Consider the following 10652-nt stretch of genomic DNA (forward strand, 5'->3'; position numbering starts at 1 on the left):
AAATACATGTTTAGTGTATTAATATTAAATACACTTTTTGTGTATAAATATTAAATACATGTTTAGTGTATTAAAATTAAATATATGTTTAGTTTATTAAAATTAAATACATGTTTTTGTATTAATATTAAATACATATTAAGTGTAAGAATAATAACTACATGTTTATTGAATGAATATTAAATACATGTTTAGTGTATAAATATTTAATACATGTTTAGTGTATTAATATTAAATATATGTTTAGTTTATTAAAATTAAATACATGTTTTTGTATGAATATTAAATACATGTTTCGTGTATGAATATTAAATACATGTTTAGTGTATAAATATTAAATATATGTTTAGTGTATTAATATTTAAATACATGTTTTTTGTATTAATATTAAATACATGTTTAGTGTATAAATATTAAATACATGTTTACTGTATGAATATTAAATACATGTTTAGTTTAGAAATAGTAAATACATGTTTAGTGTATAAATATTAAATACATGTTTAGTGTATAAATATTAAATACATGTTTAGTGTATGAATATTAAATACATGTTTAGTGTATGAATATTAAATACATGTTTAGTGTATAAATATTAAATACATGTTTAGTGTATAAATATTAAATAGATGTTTAGTGTATTAATATTAAATGCATGTTTAGTGTATTAATATTAAATACATGTTTTGTGTATTAATATTAAATGCATGTTTAGTGTATTAATATTAAATACATGTTTAGTGTATAAATATTAAATACATGTTTAGTGTATGAATATTAAATACATGTTTATTTTAGAAATAGTAAATACATGTTTAGTGTATAAATATTAAATACATGTTTAGTGTATAAATATTAAATACATGTTTAGTGTATGAATATTAAATACATGTTTAGTGTATGAATATTAAATACATGTTTAGTGTATAAATATTAAATACATGTTTAGTGTATAAATATTAAATAGATGTTTAGTGTATTAATATTAAATGCATGTTTAGTGTATTAATATTAAATACATGTTTTGTGTATTAATATTAAATATATGTTTAGTTTAATAAAATTAAATACATGTTTTTTGTATTAATATTAAATACATGTTCAATGTCTTTGGAGCGCCTTCCGCCCGATTGTAGCTGAGATAGGCGCCAGCGCCCCCCGCGACCCCAAAAGGGAATAAGCGGTAGAAAATGGATGGATGGATGTTCAATGTATTAATATTAAATACATGTTTAGTGTATTAATATTAAATACATGTTTAGTGTATAATTAATAAATACATGTTTATTGTATTAATATTAAATACATGTTTAGTGTATTTATATTAAATATATGTTTAGTTTATTAAAATTAAATACATGTTTGTTGTATTAATATTAAATATATGTTTAGTTTATTAAAATTAAATACATGTTGTTTGTATTAATATTAAATACATGTTTAGTGTATTAATATTAAATATATCTTTAGTTTATTAAAATTAAATACATGTTTTTTGTATTAATATTAAATACATGTTCAATGTATTAATATTAAATACATGTTTAGTTTATTAATATTAAATATATGTTTAGTTTATTAAAATTAATTAGATGTTTTTTGTATTAATATTAAATACATGTTTAGTGTATGAATATCAAAAATACATGTTTTTGTATGAATATCAAATACATGTTTAGTGTATGAATATTAAATAAATGTTTAGTGTATAAATATTAAATACATGTTTAGTGTATGAATATTAAATAAATGTTTAGTGTATAAATATTAAATACATGTTTAGTGTATTAATATTAAATATATGTTTAGTTTATTAAAATTAATTTGATGTTTTTGTATTAATATTAAATGCATGTTTAGTGTATTAATATTAAATACATGTTTAGTGTATTAATATTAAATATATGTTTAGTGTATAAATATTAAATATATGTTTAGTGTATTAATATTAAATACATGTTTTGTGTATTAATATTAAATATATATTTAGTTTATTAAAATTAAATACATGTTTTTTGTATTCATATTAAATACATGTTTGGTGTATAAATATTAAATGCATGTTTAGTGTATAACTATTAAATACATGTTTAGTGTATTAATATTAAATACATGTTTTGTGTATTAATATTAAATATATGTTTAGTTTACTAAAATTAAATACTTGTTTTTTGTATTAATATTAAATACATGTTTGGTGTATGAATATTAAATACATGTTCAATGTATTAATATTAAATACATGTTTAGTGTATTAATATCAAATACATATTTAGTGTATAAATATTAATTACATGTTTAGTGTATTAATATTAAATACATGTTTAGTGTATAATTAATAAATACATGTTTATTGTATTAATATTAAATACATGTTTAGTGTATTAATATTAAATATATGTTTAGTTTATTAAAATTAAATACATTTTTTTGTATTGATATTAAATACATGTTTAGTGTGTAAATATTAAATATATGTTTAGTGCACAAATAGTAAAAATATGTTTAGTGTATAAATATTAAAAACTATGTTTAGTGTATGCATGACCAGACTTATTAAGAGGGAATGTGCGCCCTCCAGTGGAAATCTGCCTTAACTGCACACAAATAAATTAATTATTTCAGTGTGCCTTATTTAGAGAATAATAAATACATGTTTACTGTATGAATATTAAAAAATATGATTAGTATATGAATATTAAATGTGTTTAGTATATGATTATTAGATACATGCTCAGTGTATGAATATTAAATGCATGTTTAGTGTACGAATATTTCAGTGTATAAATATTAAATACATGTTTAGTGTATAAATATTAATTAAACAATATATATATATATATAGAGAGAGAGAGAGAGACAGAGAGAGAGAGAGGGAGAGAGAAAGACATAGATAGAGAGAGAGAGAGAGAGAGGGGGGTGGTGGGGGGGGACCAGACTTATTAAGAGGGAACGTGCGCCCTCCTGTGGACTTCTGCTGCAACTGCACACAGAAATAAATTCATTACTTCCAAGTGTGCCTTATTTAGTGTCCCAGACTTCCAATTCCTCCTTTACATGTTTAGTGTATAAGTATTAATTAAACAACTGTTTAATATATGAATTTTAAAAAATGTGCTTAGTGTATACATATTAAATTCATGTTTAGTGTATGAATAAATACATATAAATATATATATATATATATATATAGAGAGAGAGAGAGAGAGAGAGAGAGAGAGAGAGAAGAGAGAGAGAGAGAGAGAGAGAGAGAGAGAGAGAGAGAGAGAGAGGGAGAGAGGGGGGGGGGGGTGGGGGGGACCAGACTTATTAAGAGGGATTGTGCGCCCTCCTGTGGACTTCTGCTGCAACTGCACACACAAAGAACTTCATTACTTCCAAGTGTGCCTTATTTAGTGTCCCAGACTTCCAATTCCTCCTTTACATGTTTAGTGTATAAGTATTAATTAAACAACTGTTTAATATATGAATTTTAAAAAATGTGCTTAGTGTATACATATTAAATTCATGTTTAGTGTATGAATAAATACATATAAATATATATATATATATATATATAGAGAGAGAGAGAGAGAGAGAGAGAGAGAGAGAGAGAAGAGAGAGAGAGAGAGAGAGAGAGAGAGAGAGAGAGAGAGAGAGAGGGAGAGAGGGGGGGGGGGGTGGGGGGGACCAGACTTATTAAGAGGGATTGTGCGCCCTCCTGTGGACTTCTGCTGCAACTGCACACACAAAGAACTTCATTACTTCCAAGTGTGCCTTATTTAGTGTCCCAGACTTCCAATTCCTCCTTTACATGTTTAGTGTATAAGTATTCATTAAACAACTGTTTAATATATGAATTTTAAAAAATGCGTTTAGTGTATAATATTAAATACATGTTTAGTGTATAAATAAATAAATATATATATATAGAGAGAGAGAGAGAGAGAGAGAGAGAGAGAGAGAGAGAGAGAGAAAGAGCCACCGGAGCAGAGACTGTGAACAACAGGTACCCTGTTTATAATCGACACCTGTGTAATATACATCACTTGTGTTTTTATTCCAGTTTATTTTGCCAGCGACATTAAGTCATGACCGTGGTTAAGCGTCTGTCGTGTGTGTGTGTGGCCTCTTCAATGCCCAAGATGGCGGTCGCCGTTAGCAATGACTGCTACATGTAAAGCTGATCACTTTCTGTGTGGGTCCAAACCAGGCTAATCCGTGTTTATAGCTATGTATGCTTAAGACATTGTGGACATAACAAACTGTGTGAATGATGAACCGGCTAAATATTTTGGGATACTGAATGAGCAGTGTGTATTGACGGAAGAGCTAAGCTAATTATTATCCCGCCAGAATGCTCTAGCCCAGGGGTGTCAAACGTCCGGCCCGAGGGCCGCGTAAGGCCCGCTAACAAATTGTATCAAGCCCGCAGGATGAGTTAAAGTATAAAAATGTACCTGACATTTTTAAATGAAAGAAACAGCTGTTCTAAATGTGTCCACTGGATGTTGCAATAGCAATTCTTTGTAGTTGATGCAACATATGTACAAAATAAAGCACATGATGTTAGTACATCAGTCGAGGAAAATGAGCAAACTACACGAATAACATCCTGTAATTTGACTTTGATATAATTTGTTTTATCTTGAAAGACACCAATGAGTTGACTGATGAACATTATCACATAATGTGTTCAGAAAATATAAATAACAACAAACAAAATGATTAACCACAGCATGTCAATGTAAAAAAAACTTTTTACACTTGTTTTATTTTCAAACAATGAAAAACAGTCTGAAGTTGTCTTTATTTTTAAGTTATCGTGCTGTGATTTTACCAGTCCGGCCTACGGCTAGAGCAGAGGTGTCAACCCTCCGCCCCCGTTCAAATGTGTTGTGGGTACTAGTGCTGCCGTGATTAGTTGGCTAGGAATTCACACGGTTTTGATTGATTGATTGAAACTTTTATTGACAGATTGCACAGTACATATTCCGTACAACTGACCACTAAATGGTAACACCCCAATAAGTTTTTCAACTTGTTTAAGTCTGGGTCCACGTTAATCAATTCATGGTGGGCGAGAGAGAGACGTGAGTGTAACGTAGGCGTATCAATTAACACCGCCGCCCTTTATTTCTCTATATTTTCAAGATAGTCGACCATGAAAAGGCCATTTTTTTTTTAGCCGACGGGTTGTTCTACTATTGACCGCCTATTTATTTTTGTTCTCCCGTCCCAAACGGCTCACTGTAATTCACTTCCACAAGTCTGTGCCCTGCTGGAAAAGCAGATCAACTGAGAACAAGAGAGTATTAAGACACGTTAATACAATTATTCAGTGTGGAGTAATGGTCTATTACTGAACTGTCATTTTCACCTTTTATGTCATTCATGTTTATGCATTACTTACCTGCACTTATGTTCAAAGGGGTGACTCTACACTAAACACAGTATTTCCATAGCTAATATTACTTGCTAATACTTACCTGTAGGACCTGTTGAGTAAAGTTAACATGTATTTGAGTAAAGTTAACATGTATTTGAGTACTTACCATGAATATGTAGACAAAGTAACTGATATAATACTGAGTATGGTAAGTGTAGCATGTCTGCGTGGTGTAGCCTATACTATTTATGTGTAATATAAAGTGTATGAAGTATCTGTTGAACATAGAGGTGGTGGGAAAAAAATGGATAATTGTCTGCAGCTAAATGCTTTTAGTGAAACCAAATATTTCCATTTCATGTTTCTTGTGTTTCAGAGGAGGATTGAATGCAGTGCAAATATTGCAAATTGGAAAGCTCCAATCAAGAGGTATGGCTGTCATTTATTTATTAACTGTGGTACTTATATGTTCATTGCCCTGTATGGAATAGGTGTAGGAGTGTACACATTTATTGACACGCTGCACTATACCTGCCCTCCCACTCCACTACATGCTCCTCCAACATAAAGCACCCCACTATACCATCAGCCCTGAAATCTCAAGTCAAAAGCTCACATTGTGATTAAAGTTAAATGCCATTGCTCCACTGATTGTGTTTTTCAGATATCTGAAAAATGTCATGGCATCACCAGCAAAGACCTCCTGAAGACTTTCAATGAGTGCCTTGAGAATTATGTGGCTCGCCTGCTCAGACTGTACCGGGCTAGAAAGGAAGCTATTGGTCAGCAAATAGAAGACTTCCTGGATAAGCTTGATGAACAAGTAAGTGATGGACATGTGTCAGTAAAATGGATCTTATCAGTCATTGCTATATGTTCTTAGTTTGTGCTATTTGATAATTATAACTGTTTTTAATTTGCAAAAGTAGAAAATGCTTTAGTCTGAAGGCTTGAAGTGTTTTTTTTCCCCTTTTCTTGAGCATGCTACTGGTCAGACTTGCGGTCTACTGGTCATTACTAAAAACAACTTTTGATTTTGCCATTTGTATAAATCCACTATGGCGCTTCACTAATGTATATGCTTATGTCTTCCACTGTATACTCTATAGACATCAGACATTGTGTCTCACCGAAAGATGACAGCACTGAGATGCCTCCCCGTTTTTGTCTGGGACGACACAACTAAGTGTGGAGAGACGCAGCCGACGGGCCGACAGCGGGCGGACAGAGGCGTTCTGGACCAAGATGAAGGCCAGGAGGCGGGGCATGCGGCGTGACGCACGCGGAGCGGCAGGAGGACGGCAATCGGAGTCAGGTGCGTAGGACACACATCTGCTCACAATCTGCGCATCTGCTCCTAGACTTTAAGAGAGGCGAGGGGGGCACGATTGCGAGAGGGAAGACAGGAAAGGAAAGGAAACCACGGCAGCCCGACCACGAGCCCGACGACAGAGAGCAGTCCGCAATGAGTCCCTGCCACAGACGCAGCAGGCGAGCACCAAAGGGTGCAGAGCGACCAGGAAGAGGTGCCAGCGCACTAGAAATGGGTGCGCCCGACTGGCCCGAAGAAAGGTTGATTGAACCAATAAATGGGAATCAAACCTGCTACGATGCGTCGTGTGTTCAATGTCACAGCAACCCACACGAGGACGGCTGGGAGTTTGTCACATACGTTTTTCCTGCAGCATTTGGTAAGTAATAATAATAATAGGACATTTACTTGAAAATTAAAAGTAATTTGGCCTAATGTAGCTTCAATGGAATAGTTCAACATTTTCATATTCTAGCTTGTTGCCCTGCTCTCTGGTTTAAGATCCGTCGATAGAAACCATTCCTTTAACTGTGGATGTATTTTTGAAGAAGAATCAGCCAATGTTTCCTCATCGCTTGTTAGATTAGCTCAAATACTGGTAGTCTATTGGTAGCCTGCCTTCGCCAACAGTCAGAAGATAAACTTTACAACTCTATTCCGACGACATGCTGTTAGTTTTAAGTTGCAGAAGAGAAAACGACGTTGCTGATGAATGTCTGTTGAATATAAACTAAATTCACCCTGGCTCACAGTCGGCGGCGGCATACTAACACTTACAATTGACTGCTAGTTTTTGAGCTAAGCTTACTTGCGATGAACAATCTTCGCCTATTCCTTCCAAAATGCACAAACAGTTAAAATGAATGATTTCTGTTGCCTTGCCTTGAACCAGAGAGTGGAGCAACAAGCTAAACAACTATTACTATTTTAACATTTTGAGTAGGATCTGATTGTAGCTGAGATAGGCACCAGCAACCCCCGCGACTCCATAGGGAATAAGCGGTACAAAATGGATGGATGAATGGAGTAGGATCTCATAGCTGATGACAAAGATTTTATGCATAATACACTTTGTGTAGATTTCATTTTGTGCCCAGATTTGTTTTTGAATGCCCAAATGTCATATTCTTTAACCAATGCATATAATCATAAAGAAAAGTTCTTGCCCCATTTTTTTTTAAATATTTAATGGTTAATGTTCTACCTTCAATTCATTTGAAAGTAATTTAAGGGTTTTTCCCATTTTTTTGAACATTGTAAAATTGTAATCGTTCCCAGAAGATCCACACAATGACATCCTTTTGTTGGACCTAACACTCAATCATGCATGTGTTACTTACCCTCAGGAAAGTGACCCTGAAGAAAGAGTGCTCAGAGGCGTGTCTGTTGGCATCCTTACAATCCTTGAAGAAGATGATCCTGCTGTATCACCCAACTTACGGGACTGGGCTGTTGTGTTGGAAGGTTCCATGGTGCTACATGACCTGCCAGACCTCGGTACCGCCTTTGCATACCTCTTTGGCCTACTGTATGCCATCAACATTGATTATCCAAAGGAGATGACGTACACCTTTGAAGCAATTCAGTCTATCTTTTTCCAGCTTGGCTCTCAGTGCGGCCCTGCGATGAGGTGGCGACTTGTCCAGAGTGTACCCTGCCTGGCGCCCGATTGTAGCTGAGATAGGCGCCAGCGCCCCCCGTGACTCCAAAAGGGAATAAGCGGTAGAAAATGGATGGATGGATGGGCTCTCAGCGGACAAGGTCTCTGAAAACAAAGCTTTTGCTGTGACTCTTAATGTGGAAGCCAACCTATGTTTTCTGCCTGTTCGAGTGCGTTGTGGTTGGTGCTCATATAAAACTTCACAGCCAGTGATTTAAAACATGCAAGGCCTCACGGAAAACAATTATATTTATTTTCAAAATGTATTTACAATTAAGTGAGATACACCATTTTTAAAAAAAATTTTTTTTTTCAAAATATATTTAAAATTGAGTGAGATTCCCAAAACGCCATTATGCCACATAACCCGCCAGAACTCGGTACTGCCATTTGTTATGTAGCATATTGGTATTTTGTGAATCTCACTTAAATGTAGATATATCTTTTTCTTTACATTTAAGTGAAGTTGACAAGAGGTGCATATTCACTGTCAGCTGATCAAGTTTGTCAACTCTTCTAATTTACTAAACACATTTTCTCTATCTATGATGATAATTCTATCATCAAATCATTACACAATTATATTGCCTGGCTGCTGTAAAAGCATTTATTTCTTAGCTTTTAACTTTCTTAGCTGGTTTATTCACTTTAAAGAAAATAGCTGGGAAAGTGTCAAGGTCTCTGACACCCAATTGAACCCTTATGTTAAACATGTTTCTAAATGAGAAATAAACAAGGTTTTGGATATATTTTGATGTCTGCTCTTTATTTTATTTATTCATTCAGCATTTAAAGAAAAAAATTATCGCAACATAAATGTTACTTGACTTGTAAAGGAATTTTAGTAACTGAAGTAACAAGAATTTCCGAGGTAGTTGAAGGTGAAAATACATGGAATTGAAGCATGAAATTTATTGTTGGTCCGACGTGAATATAATAATTTGGTGAACAAGATCGAGTTGGTAAAACTCTTATCTAAACTTTGAAATCTTAGTTAAGTCAAGAACAGTAGTCAAAGTTCAACAAGAATATATGAGTTAGTTGAAGGTAATAATATATGGAATTGAAGAATGAACTTTATTGTTGGTCCGACGTAAATATAATAATTTGGTGAACAAGAAGATCTGAGTTGACATAACTCTTATCTCAACTAGTTAAGTCAACAATAGTAAAACGCAAAAATCTTGTTGCATCAAGTTACCTTGAAAATGTGTGTTTTCTCAACTTTTTATTTTATTTAAAGTGTACCGGTTTGATGTGCCCAAAACACCTCCATAGAGAGACCTTCGGGTGGCATCCTGAGCAGATGCCCGAACCACCTCATCTGGCTCCTCTCCATGTGAAGGAGCAGCGGCTTTACTTTGAGTTCCTCCCGGATGGCAGAGCTTCTCACCCTATCTCTAAGGGAGAGACCCACCACCCGGCGGAGGAAACTCATTCCGACCACTTTTACCCATGATCTTGTCCTTTTGGTCCTAACCCAAAGCTCATGACTATAGGTGAGGATGGGAACGTAGATCGACCAGTAAATTGAGAGCTTTGCCTTCCGGTTCAGCTCCTTCTTCACCACGTCCGCATTACTGAAGACGCCACACCGTGAACAAGACTCTGAGGTACTTGAACTCCTCCACTTGGGAGCAGGGTCTCCTCCCCAACCTGGAGATGGCACTCCACCCTCTTCCGAATGATAACAATGGACTCGGATTTGGAGGTGCTGATTCCCATCGCAGTCGCTTCACACTCGGCTGTGAACCGATCCAGTGAGAGCTGAAGATCCTGGCCAGATGAAGCCATCGGGACCACATCATCTGCAAAAAGCAGAGACCTAATACTGCAGCCACCAAACCAGATCCCCTCAACACCTTGACTGCGCCTAGAAATTATGTCCATGAAAGTTTTGAACAGAATGGGTGACAAAGTCCAACCCTCACTGGAAACGCCACATCGTCCCGTTAATATTATGTATAGTATATCAATATATGTGTATATATACATGAATATACACATGTATGGGATTTATATATATATATATATATATATATAAATGGTAAATGTTTGTACTTGTATAGCGCTTTTCTACCTCTTTTTAAGGAGCCCAAAGCGCTTTGATAGTATTTCTCCATTCACACACACATTCACACACTGATGGCAGGATGTATTTAATATTTATACACCAAACATATGTTTAATATTTATACAAAAAACATGTATTTAATATTTATACACTAAACATGTATTTAATATTTATACAATAAACATGTATTTAATATTTATACACTAAACATGTATTTAATATTAATAAACTGAACATG

General features: G+C 33.9%; 1 long non-coding RNA gene across 1 annotated transcript; it reads left to right on the forward strand.

Annotated features, from left to right (window-relative positions):
* The first annotated feature begins 5741 nt into the window (after positions 1–5741).
* LOC133547482 (uncharacterized) lies at positions 5742–9032 on the forward strand. Its single transcript, XR_009805510.1, has 5 exons — positions 5742–5797; positions 6033–6191; positions 6478–7059; positions 8027–8177; positions 8282–9032. It is a non-coding gene; the product is annotated as an uncharacterized LOC133547482 (long non-coding RNA).
* The last annotated feature ends 1620 nt before the right edge of the window (positions 9033–10652 follow it).

This window comes from Nerophis ophidion, unplaced genomic scaffold (genome assembly GCF_033978795.1).
Source record: "Nerophis ophidion isolate RoL-2023_Sa unplaced genomic scaffold, RoL_Noph_v1.0 HiC_scaffold_117, whole genome shotgun sequence".
NCBI classification, from domain to species: domain Eukaryota; kingdom Metazoa; phylum Chordata; class Actinopteri; order Syngnathiformes; family Syngnathidae; genus Nerophis; species Nerophis ophidion.